The sequence below is a fragment of the Protopterus annectens genome, chromosome 7.part0 (assembly GCF_019279795.1).
Source record: "Protopterus annectens isolate FY-2018-M chromosome 7.part0, PAN1.0, whole genome shotgun sequence".
In the NCBI taxonomy this organism is placed as follows: Eukaryota; Metazoa; Chordata; order Ceratodontiformes; family Protopteridae; genus Protopterus; species Protopterus annectens.
The window spans coordinates 1,959,572,082-1,959,585,299 of NC_056739.1; the positions used below are offsets into that span (position 1 = coordinate 1,959,572,082).

The window sequence follows — 13,218 nt, forward strand, 5'->3', positions numbered from 1 at the left end:
GTGGGGGTGGAGACAGATCGATGGATTTCTTGAAAGACATGGTACAGTCAAGACAAAATCTTAGCTGTCTATGCACATCCAAACAATGAAAGAGGTATTTGTCTTTGTCGGAAAACTTAGAGGGGGGGGGATAGATGAATGAAGCTGTGAAGGCTGTTCTCTGAAGCTACACTGGGTAAATAGACTTGTATGAAAAGAAATCCCATTCTTACGGGAAAGTTAAGGAGGGGAAGAATCAAGTGCTTTCAATTCTGAAACTCTTTCAGCAGAGGTAATCACCAAAAAAGTTTTCAAGACATCAGAGGAGGCTGAAGATTAGTGTGGCGCCAGTCAGAACCTGAACAAAAAGCTCACCCCAAAAAGCAATGCAACTTTAAAAACCTTGAAGATCTTGAGAAGCCAACTGCATACTATCGCTTCTGACATGAAAATTCAAAAGGGCCACCAAGTGTACCTTGAAAGTACAGACGCTACAGCCTGAGCCAAACAACTCTGCTAAAAAAAACAAACCAAACTCCAAAAGGGACAGAGAAGGGGTCAAGTCTCCAAGACTTCACCAACAGAAAAAGTCTAGTCCGTTTACTGGAATACACTTTTCTAGTGGAATCCAAGAGAATATGAACCACTGCCTATAAAAGCTTGTGATTCCTGGCCATCAAGGGAATTGGAGGAGCTTGAGACTATGAGGACCCAGTTCGGTTGGATGAGAAATTAGACCTGAATGGGATCCAACACCCAAAAGGGGTGCTTCACAAGCGGTCGAAAGGAAATTGCCAGAAAAATGAGGATTTGGCAGTGGACAGATCATGTTCCTCTATTTGAAAATACCAGACAACCAACATTGTCTGTCTCACAATCACACTTCTGGGGAAGACACCCTGAAAAGCCTGCAACAATAGGACCACCACTCATCTCCAGCACTCGTGAAATGTAAGCCACTGCAGAAAACAAGTCTCTTGAACTTCCCTTCCTTTGAAATGCCCTCAACCCAAGAAAGAGGAGTCTGTGGTGACAATAGCCAAGAGTAGTATCTGCAAATGGTCTCCTTCAAACCACTAATGGAGACTGTAACCACCATTGAATCTGCTTGTGATGAACTTGTCAGATATATAGGAAAATCCAAGGAGTGCATTACTCACTCTGGAGTGTAAGATGATGCCCGCATCCCCAAATGAAGAGGCTAGATTTTAAACACAATCTGTAAACTACAGCAGGTCTACACTAGTACCACTAAAACAATTCACATCTTCAGTTTAAAAAAAAAAAATCATTGCAGGCTAAAATTCTTATGCTCTTGCTCTCCCCAAATTACAACTATACAGATTGTATAATGCTGTAAAAGCTGGGGGGGTGCGACCGACTAAGCAGAAGACATCTGGATGCTCGCATAATGCTGTACCAAGGCTCAAGCTTCATTAAAAATGTTGAAAGTGCCTTGTGCACTACAAAGGGAAAACAATGCAGCTTTTAAAAAAGGTGCACAAGACATGCTGTTAACTTCACATACCCAAGTAGAGTTCCCTTTTGTACAAGATGGAGAGGGAAAAACAAAAAACAGCCTTTAAAAGTAAAAAAATTCATGCTTCCAACAAAAGAAACCAGGGTATTGCAACAGTATTTTTCACGATAAAAATTTGAATGCATATCAGAAAAAAGCTAACACTCGCTAGGTATACAAGCGAGCAAGCTGCCTTTCTGAGAGAGAGAGAGAGAGAGAGAGACACAGACAGAAAGCTTATTTAGGAGGGGGAGGAGTCTGTCAAAATCTGCCAAGTGATGTCATACCACCACCTCCTCGCCTCTGTTACCAACCCTGCTGTTGCTAAGCAAGCTTACAGCCAATCATACTCCACGCACACAAAGCATGCCCTTTGAACTCTCCCTAGTAACTTCCTGCAGTTTAAGTAGTGTGTAGTATGTCTGACTAGGTCTGCAGCACGTAGCAAGAGCCATTTTGTGATTATCTGTAGCCATTAGACATTTTAAAATGATCAACGTAAGTGGATAGATTTAAACTTCAAAATTACACAGATAATGCATGCAAGCCACAAGAAAATGTCTCTACTTTATTCAAGATATTCCAGACAAAAACACTTCCTCCATACAAAGATTTTTATTCATTTATTTTTATAAAATGGCTGCCTTTAATATTGTACCCAGGCAAATGAAACACCACAGACTATACAAAGAGACTAAACCCTGCCACGCAGTTTGTATTTTCAAGATCAGGAAATACAAACTTGCAAATCAGATGCATTTTAAAAATTCACCACAGAAAACATTTAATTTGACCTTATCAGATACAGAATGCTGTGCTATTCAACATGCCATAGTTGAACTCTGTATAGGATTAAAAATAAAACTGCACTTACAACAAACAGCAGCACCAAAATAAAATGATCCAAAGCAACAGAACTGTACAAGGGAAATGACTCAATATTAAACTATTTACTTTGAAATCTTGACAAGCAGTAATTGACAGAAGGTACCAAACTAGACAAAAGGCAGAAGACTCCAACCAAGACCACAACTACAAGATGGAGACCACCCTTGTATACTAGGCCAGAACAGCTTTTTACTAAATCACTAGCAAGCAACTCAATGAATACAACTGTCCTGTGCGCTGGTGCTGCATTGATAGACAAGCCCCCATAACACAAACTAATGTTAAGAGATTAGGAAAAAAACTTGGAAATTCAACAACTTTCGCTTTCTCAAAGGCACACAATATGTCTGAAGGCCCTAAAGACACACCCTAATAAAACACATTACCTCAAGGGTCAGCACTTTAAGCAGGTAGTCCAGATAAAACACTTCATATTGAACAATCCACTACTAATTCAGGAGTCCTGGCAGTTTCAGACCATGTCGACAGACCACAAAATGTTGCCATTTGACAGCATGTCTGTACTATCCTTCATTCCAATCTCCACAATGTAGAGAGCAGATGCTCTCATACTGCAGTAATGAACTGCACTCTCTCACCACATATTAATATCCAAACCTGTTTAAAATCTCAGATAACCCCATTATAACTGACCGATAGAAACCTGCCCTGGAAAACTATATAAAACTTGCACCAAACACCTCAGAACTGGTCAGCAAATAAAACAGCAGCTTCCCCTTTTCATTAATGGGAAGTGGGAATTAAGTACCTACTTGCTGCATCAATAACCAGCATGTGCTTTTATTATACATCCAAGATAAAAGGGAGGGGCTATTGATGTCCACATGAACAAACCTGTATAGAAAATTTTATAGTACTATGACATTTCACTGTACAGCACAATTCTAATTTTGGGCAGTCTAAGTAAAATGTGGAGGGCACGAATATTGGCAAGAAACCATTCATTAAAAAAAGAAAAGCTGCTGCATACTTCCTAACAGCAAAAGGCAAGCCTCTGCCACCAACATGAAAACTGTAGCCAAAGATGATGCACTTTAGCATGACAACCACAAGCAATACAATCATGCAATATGATGTCTTTAAGACATTCAAATTGCATTTATCCAAATCAGGTACAGCACAAAATAAAATTTAAATCTATAAATACAAATCTATGAAGAATTTAAACTTTTATATACCAAGATTCAAAGAACCGGTTGAGTTTCGTTTCCTAAGTTAGTTGGTGAATGCAGTGCAGAGTTTATTACTCCCTGCATGCATTACCAGTGAAGAAAAATACCCCATTCAGCTCACTCCTGACTCTAGAACACTAGCAGCAGCAGCCATACAATACCATGCATATAGTTAAGAATTATATTCATAAGACAATTCTTTAACTAAATTGAAACAAACACCCCAAAAATGGAAGCTACACCCCCAAGATACCCCACTACAGCAAGAGGTCAAACAATCCCAACACTGCCTAAACGAACTTGTTTGAAACAAGCAGGGCAAAAAAGTTTGTTCTTGAATAAGCTCAAAAACTGCAAGCTAGGATGAAGCTTCAGTGAGTAGAAATTAGGAGAACTTTGTACAATAAACAGCAATTTACCAACAGCACCACAAAAACCTCTAGTACCCCCTTTAAATACTTACTATACATGCACTTTCAAAGCGTAGGTCTAAATAAGCTTACAATGTATACAAACAGCAAACCACTTGCAACATACACTTCGGGACGCAAAAATTAAGCACTATATTCCAAGTCAGCCAGTAAAACGCTGGGGTGCAAACAACATGCCTGGTAGTCAGCATTGAAGGTTTGTAAACAAATATGCATTTCCCACAACAAACTCCTATTATAACGCATGATGCATCCCTTAACTATGCAAAAAGTCCCACAATATGAACGTCGCTGTTTAACAGAATAGTCAAACATTACTATACAGTAACACAACCCACTACTTAAGTCCACAATCCCCCAAAATACTCCCAGCATTCATCAGTGCAGGCAAGTTCACAATAATCAAAGTTAAAACATTCAATATACATTCGCGGCAGGAAAAATATGACGGGACCGAAACTGCAGATCATACCGAACAATGTTTTATTTTGTCAAGCAAGTACGACTACGTTTTCATTCATTTTAAAATAAATCACCACAATTTAAATCCGTCAGCTTCAGTTTACAAAACGTTTCTAAGTTATTCGCAGAATATATACTTTGCATGCAAAATGGTGCAATGCAGCAATGACTAAACTCACAAGGTCATTCTACATAAAAATATATATATGAACACTTCAGTTCATAGAATATTGCAATGAAAGTCTTATTCAAGGTACACTGCAATCTCCATTACTGTAAGTGGGCCCTAAAATCGTAATACAATTTTCAGAAATAACAAGAAGGAAAATGAAAAGCAGGGTGTGGCACTGCAATAATATCAAGGTCATTTTAGTTTAAATGTGCACAACATATTTTCATACTTATCTTCACAGAAGAGGGCACCCATGGCTGTCAAGGTAAACAAAGTAATCCCCAGGTAATAGGTGTACAGAAAGTTAAAAAGCCTACCTTACTGTATTAGGCAATGCTGAATATTTTTCTTTATCGCCGTCTTTACTTTCCGTCATCTTTGACAAATCCAGACTTGGTTGGATCATTCACCGGTCTAACTTTGACGTGATGAGCTCACGGATCTACTGTCAAAAAAGTTGAAAAAAGGTAATGTCTCCTGTCTTATTCTTGCTATACTATTCCACCTAAGGCCAACACTACAGGCTCCAAACATAGCAGCTGTATGTATTTAGAAGCACAGTTTTCATACGATATAAACGACGTAGTTTAAAATAATTAAAATAACAGAATATTTAATAAATAAAAAGAATGACACCATCTGGCCACTACAGGACCCTACCGAAGGCACACAAAACTTTCTAAAGCTTAACGTTTCCTTTAAGAACAGTGGGGGAAAACGGGAACAAATGCGACTGCGTCAATGCATAAAATAAATTTATATTTTAACAGAGCGATCTAAATAAAATGTTAAGGGGAAAAAAAACCCAGTAAACACACCTGATCTTTGGAATGGCCAGGACAATCGTATGTACGCAAAGCACTTAAAACATCTGAACCGTTTTTTTTTTTTTCCTATCAAAAACATTTCCCTCATTAAATCCACATCGAAATGGTTAATTTTATTACAAAGTTGTTATTAATTCCTGCTAATAAATGACGGTTACTGTCCGGGAAACCCACATCAGCGAAGCACACCAAAATGGAGGTGCGCCATGGCTTCTGCGCTGGAAAACAACGACCTGAGCGTAACAGTTTCTTCTTGGAACCCGGCCTTAAAAGACGCTCCTTTTGGAAAACATTTTAAACAAAATAGCATCAAAATTCACACATATCTACAACAGAGAAGTAGATAGGTGCCTCCTAAGAATGTCGAAAAGTTCCTGAAAGTTGTATAAAGTGTTGGAGAAACCAAAGAGCTCAGTATGATTTCTCTCAGGCACAGCCGCCATCTAGAGCTCCTTCCCAGCTCTGAGAACTGCCTTTGATTGACACTCACTCCATTTACCCCAGGACTCAGGTGATGCACCATAGACCCACCCCTTCATTTAAACAAAAATTGGAAATTTAAAGAGATACTCTATTTTACATTTGGGGGACCACACAGGCCAACCAACCATTTAATTCTCTGAGAATAAAATAGGATGTCTTGGCTTTTTTCACTAGATGTCTTTGTTTCTACACAATTATTTCAGTTGCAAAACTGAAAGTACTTCCTTTCTAAGCAGGAAGTGGGCCTCAGCATGCCATGTACTTAGAATAAGGAGCTCCATTACATGTTACTTGTTCTAGAAACTAAGGGTCCACTACATTGTGGATTATGGAATTAGGGGTCCATCTATTTTTACAGTAATGCCCACCAAAGATTAGACAAACCCAAAATACTTTGGTTGGTCAGCATATGGCAGACTGATAAGTTCTGGGTTACTTAACCCTATACATTCCCAAGCAGCTCTGATAGTATCAAGGTTAAGGGGCAAAAATACCATCTGCCTGAATTGGTGGTAACTCCTTGTGGATGATAAAACATCCCATTTCACTTGAAAAGGCAGGGTGAACTCTCCCTGCTGTAGTGACCAATTTATTGCAAGAATATACACACCTACTGGATCTTCCTTTGGATGATTACAATGTCTTAAATATTCATGAAGCAAAGTCAAAGTGATCCAGAAACAATGGAAACAAATGAGAGAATTTGAAATACAAAAAAATAAACAAACAATGAAGCCATGGCATTCAGGGTGGAAATCTGACATCTACAAGAGTTGTTGTCTTAAATTGTGGGTCCTTGACTAAAAAGCTAGCTGAAGTGGTGCAAGTTAAGTGACCAATGCCAGGTCTCCCAATTGGTGATGTTTGGAGCGGGGGTGATCTCAGCACTTTCAGCACAAGGAGAAACATCTGGAGTTGTACAGGTGAACTTGCGCCCAGGAATAACAGATCACAGGACATGCTCTTTAGTCAGCACCATCATGAGCACTGAAACTGGCCTACATGCATGCTGCTGCCTAAAATTAAATGCAAGTACATCAGTCAGGGAAAAAAAGATCACTTAAACTTCATTACCCAAAGGTATGTAGGGCAGTTAATTTGTTACTTTTACAGGCAGTGGAACCCATTTCCCTGGGTGATGTAAAGCCATCACCCTTTACCAAACTGGAAATGTGTTTGTAACCTTTTACATCAGGTGGAAAAAAAGGGCAAGAACAGATGGAAGGCTGATGCAGGAACAGAGAAGTATGAGGAAAGATCTGAGCACTGTGGATTGTTGTAGTAATACAGTCAGTTTGCGAAAACTCATTATAAGCCTTTGTTTAACATGGCATTTACTTTTTATATTTACTAGTCTACAGCTCTATGAAAACAAAGAGATCCCAGCATGAGCCCAAGAAGGATCGCATGGGTAATAAAGTGATGGTTGATATGGAGTGTCCAAATACATACATGAATTTTTGTGCGTTAAGCACACTAAATTCAGCTTTGCAAAGGGTGAAGCCAAACCCAAACAAAAGAATGGGTCAATGTGGATGGGGACAGTGACAAACATTAGAATGGACAACAAACTAACCACAGTTTCAGGAACAAAGTTGCAATCACTAGGGCAAATGTACATTGATATTGATGAATGGCATCTGAAAAGTAATGTGCAAATGGAAACAGAGGAGTCAGCACAATGACTGAATGCAAGCATAATGTGACAAGATCTGCTTTCATTAAACTGGTAAGATTTAAAAAAAAAAAAAAAAAAAAAAAGTCCTGCAATTTTCCAGCAAATGGCATATGCTGATTCAAGAGATCAAAACTGAAATACTAATGTAGTTCAATTTATCTTTTATATCCGCTTTACCAAACTCAATGGAAGGATGCAGAAATTATCATAACAAGCAGTGAGAACAAGGCAAAATCAGACCCTGACAGGGATCTCCATGTCAGGGAGCACACAAACCCAAGCCCGTTTCAGTATCAACTTATAGGCAGATCTCTGAAATGTTAGAGGCAATCAGAGACCAGACTGAAAATCCACATGAGCACAAGCGAACGTAAACTTATTTGGAGAATTTTCTCCCACTGCTTCCACTGAAAAATGGGTACCCTAGACCAGTTGGACCTTCCCAATAAACAAATGTCAATTATTCAATAAAATAAAACTCCATAAAAGTCACTCTAAGTTAAGGGTGAGCCATGGACTTCAGCTGTGGGAGTTGTCATTGATCACCAGTGAACCTAACGCCGCCAACAACAGTAAATTTAAAATGCTTTTAAAACACATCAAGGTTTTTATACAGTTAAAACCAGTATCTCAAGAAACACCTTTTACATTACCATTTTTTTTAAGCACAAGTGTGACAACCTTAGTACTGAATCTTGCCAAAAGACCAAATCTGAAGCATTTCCGTAACCTCAACCTAATTTCGAACTGTGCTTCTGGAAATGTACAATCTCAAAATACCAAAAAACTTTAATTGTTCTCAGCAACAACTGCAGTACCTCTCCCTCAAAAATGAACCTTCACAGTCTATAAATATATAACATTAAATTTACTTTGTAAAGATGCACCTCTAGCATATCAAGAGCATTTCATAACTGAATGAAGTTTTCCAGAGTCCTGCCTCTGCACAACACTAGTAAACTCACTTTCTAAACAAAGGGAATCCAACAAAAATTTGTTACCACCACCCACACAAACTATGGTAATGTTAGCATATCATGATGGCATCTGACACTTCAAACTGATCATACCAATGTCAACCATAACGTTTTAGATGAACCTGCTAAATCTACTATTTCAAACTAATTTTAAGTACCACTCCAAACCATTAAAAACATTCAGGTTTTTAAAACGCCCATAAAAAAGGACCACAGAAGCAATTTAAATGTTTTATTTTTTAACAGAGAAAATTTCAAATCCATTTGTTTCTGAATTTTCACAGAACTATTAAAAATTCTCAGTCTTGATTTAATGAATTGTCAAAAATATTATTTGGGAAAAAAAATTGAACTTTCTGAAATGTAGAGGCCACTTGTAAAAAGGCACGGCTCCCCAAGCAATGGGTCAACTCTCCCCTGTTAGTATGAGAGAAGTTGCAAATCACTTTTTGTTCAAAGATCTTCAAAAAATGAGCAAGTGTTCAATGGCACTTTTAGCAGTCCTCCTTGGGCTAATGATAACTTATTCAGTTCCAGGATCCATTTTCTTATGTTCACAAGTAAAAGTTGGCAGCATCTTGTTTTCAAATCGTCGATCATAGCTTGACAGTATCAACTGGAGTCTTTAAGAAAAATGAAAACAAGAAATATGAAAAAAAAAATGTTGGAATCTGGGTAGTCTTAAGTTAATCTAAAGTATACCACTGCAATTTGACACTTCTAACATAAAATTAGAGTTTAAATTTAGAAATGTTATGCAGTCATTCTCTTTGTACAATGTTTTATAGACCTTCAAAACTATTTAATGGCAGACATGCTCAAAGGAAATCATAATAAAAGTTGAAAACAGTTTTCACAAAGCAAAACACTACCTTCCCCTCTAAGAACAGGCCATGGTAAACAATAAAAACTTCCTAAAGCAAAATTATTCAGTGTCAAAATATTAGGATTTTCCCAAAGGGCTTAATGACAATTTTTCATTACAACAGTAATGAAAAATGTGTCTTCGCAGTGCAGACTAACATCTCATCTAAGTCTAGAAGCCCACAAAGCAAACTGGTAAACTTCTATATAGTCATTCTGTTGCCTGCACCTGGAATAAACTTCCCACAGACCTTAGATCCATCAATAACAATCTCATTGTAAAAAAAAAAAACACTAAAGGATGCTAAACACGTGGACCTGCCTCTTTCCTACTCCTAACAGACCTATTCCTCCCCACCTTCCTTTCTCCTCCATTTCTGTTATACTAACCACCCCAAATTGTCTAAGGCTGTACTTGACCTATTTTCTTTCAATTTAATATATATAAGGAATTGACTTTGCACTACTTAATCTGGTTGATTTTTTGCTAATATAGTCTTTTCTATGAGCATGTTGCTGTTAAATCTATTAAAAGGTCTTGATTTGCCTTTTAATCTCAATTTTTTCATCAAGCTTCTGTATCTGAATTTGTACTTGTAGAAGTATCATCTACTCTTTATACTTGTACCTGTGTAAAGATTATATACTTGTATATATCTGGAGCTTTTCTCCTCAGATCTCTGCTGAAAAGAGGCTTCTTGCCCAGTCAGACTAACCTGGTTAACAAATGTCAAATAAATAAATAAATAGCATTCAGCAAGTAGAATTATTTTTACCATACTTCATTTCTTTTAAAATTTGAGATGCAACACGAGTGCCCACAGCCAGTACTGTAGTACCATCCATCCTCAACCCTTTTCACATTTTTGCACATGGGGTCGGGTGTCACTTTAACAGTGACAATGCTTCAGTGAGGAGCTGATAAAGCAACATCACCTCAACTGGAGAACAGTGATATGGCACTGCAGACTTCATCTTTACAAATAATTTTTCTTACATGCAGATAAGATGTTTCTGCTTTAATAGAATCACTAAACTAAATGCTCACATTAAAAAAAGACTCGCACTGAGGACACCTCCAGCATATTGATGTCAGTATTGCTTTTTCCCCCCTCTTTTTGTTGCACAACTTTGCATTAAACATAACACTAAGAGAAACAAGTTTCTATCAATAAAAATAAATGTGATAATTCAAACACAGTCTGTGGAAGGCACAATGTTCTGGCATTTTGAGGAAAACCTTGCAGCCATAAAAAGAAAAAAAAAAACACAAAAGCAAGAGAAGCTCAGTAGTTGCAGTCACACTTCTTGTCATCTGAATATGACAAAAGATTACAGGGGGGGGTCAACACTGGTATTTCAAATTCTGAACTTGTAGCATTGTGAAGACAAATACCAACAAGTTTGATAAATGAGTAACAGAAGTGAATAAAAAGTGACACTGAAGACCACTGCAAGGTTCAACATACGTAAACAATCATTTGTTGTTTTGCTGAGCTAATGCCCAAAATACTCACCTTTATATGTAAACGACGGGAAAAAACAAGTACTGAAATGAGAAATGTGCAGCCTGTACCTCAGAAATACTCAAAACACATTTACCTTAAGTAAGGCAAAAAAATAAATACATAAATAAGCTTAAGACAGAGCCTAGCAAATGCCATTAAATGAATTACAGAGATGGTAGAGGACCACCTAAAGCTAAGAAAAGGGAACTATAGTAACAAGACTACTGAACCCAGTCTGGATATTAAAGTCTCTCAGACATTTACTAAGCAATCTCAGCATGCCTTCTTTTATGAAGTCCTATAGTTTCTTACACAAAGAAGGCTCATCTTCCTTACTGGAACACACCACATAAGTTACTCAAACAAATGAGCAAATAATAACTGAATACTAACAGATTGCAAAACGAAAAACAAATTGGTGAAAAACGCCAGGCTGACACCAATATGAAAACCAACTCCACTTTTATATACTAAAACGCAAAAAAATCAACACGTTTTTCATCCTGCTAAATAGCAGGACTTCTTCAGAAATTCAGCGTTCCATTATGTTCAGACCTTTTATGAACTTTCAAACCTATTGGCGCCAAAATCCACGATACAGTTTCTAAAAGTTTAAAGCTATATTACTTATATAAATTTATTCTGGCACCTATCAACTTTGACTTTAAAAATCATCATTAGAAACAATTTGTAACTTTTTATATTTATAATCCATTGAAAACCATATATTATAACTAAAATTAAAATATGTTTGTTTTATATTATGTGTAACTATTAAGTAAATCGGAAATGCCATGCTTTTGTCATAACAGCTTCAATTTGTACAATTGTATTTGTGTATAATTTTAATGTATATATGTCAATATATTAACCATTCTATCAAATTAAATAAAATATATATGAATATAAATATCATAAAATTATTTCATTAATTCATTATCATTCCACGCTCAATATATCAAAATTAACCAAAATTATTGATGTGTATTTTTTATGTTCAATAATAAATACCACTATTAACGTTAATCCATAAATAATACATTAAAAATGTCAATAAATATATAAAAATTACTAAACCCTTTTTATGTGAACTTATACATATATGTGAGCTATACAAACTTGAAAAGTGTATGTATATATGTAAATATGAAAGCATGAGGCAATTACGTTCAGTGTAAAATTCAAAATCATAATATATTTTCATCTCTCTAAACTCTTTAATTTGAGTAAACACATTATCGAACATTTGTCATTAAGACCCGGATACATATAAGCATTCAGTCTTATTTGCCATAACAATTCTATTTTTTCCAATAATAAACTCATTGGTCCTCCTCTTATATCATGATTTACTTGTTGAATAACTTTGAATCTGAACCTATGTTCAGTATTTAATACGACATGTCTAGCTAGGGCATTCTCCTCTTTGTGCTGACTAATGCTTCTCATATGTTCTGAAACTCTCTCTTAATTTACTATCCGTTTTTCCCACGTAAAACGATGGACATGCTTGGCATTTAGCTATCTAAACCCCTCCTTTAGTATTACAATTGAACTTCCTGCTATTTAGCAGGACGAAAAACCTGTTGATTTTGTGCGTTTTAGTAAATAAAAGCGGAGTTGGTTTTCATATTGGTGTCAGCCTGGCGTTTTTCACCAGTGTTTTTCATTTTGCAATCTGTTAGTAGTCATTTTACACCATGGCAGACAAGTCTTTTGAAGCGACTCCTCGCATATTAAGGGATGAATTAATGGATACAGCTAATGAAGGAGATGCGATGGAAAAACTCACAATGCTAATTCAACTTTTGTCCCAGAAAGTTGAGACCATGAGTTTAAGATTGGATAATGTAGCAGCTTTACAACAAGACCAGCAACATCGGATTGTTATCACCGATACAAATGGAGATAAGACACCAGCATTTGGACATACAGTATCACGGGACTGAAGGGTTAACAACGATGAAACACAGCTCGGGCATATGACGGAGCGAGTGACAATGGAACAAGTCCGAGTAGTACAAATGCAAACGGGTACCGTTTCAAATAAAGTTTTACAGCAAATGAATGAACGGAATAGAGAGCATGGGCAATTTATGTCAGGATTAGCTCAAGAGAAATTTGCCACGACAATTAGTACTATGCTATTAGTACTATACTATTATTAGTACTATGGTGGGTATTCCCAAGATCCATAAGAATTTAACTGATCCCCCTTTCAGACCTATAATTTCAGG

General features: G+C 36.9%; 1 long non-coding RNA gene across 8 annotated transcripts in view; it reads right to left on the bottom strand.

Moving 5' to 3' along the window:
• Positions 1-4,965: 4,965 nt before the first annotated feature.
• LOC122807273 overlaps positions 4,966-13,218 on the bottom strand; it is a 122,521-nt gene continuing 114,268 nt past the window's right edge. For 7 of the 8 annotated variants that reach the window (XR_006365618.1, XR_006365615.1, XR_006365614.1 and 4 more), the window contains one exon: positions 8,828-9,232. This is a non-coding gene — a long non-coding RNA (uncharacterized LOC122807273). Of the gene's footprint in view, positions 5,090-8,827; positions 9,233-13,218 lie in introns of those variants that run through there. The other variant, XR_006365616.1, reaches the window with a different exon arrangement.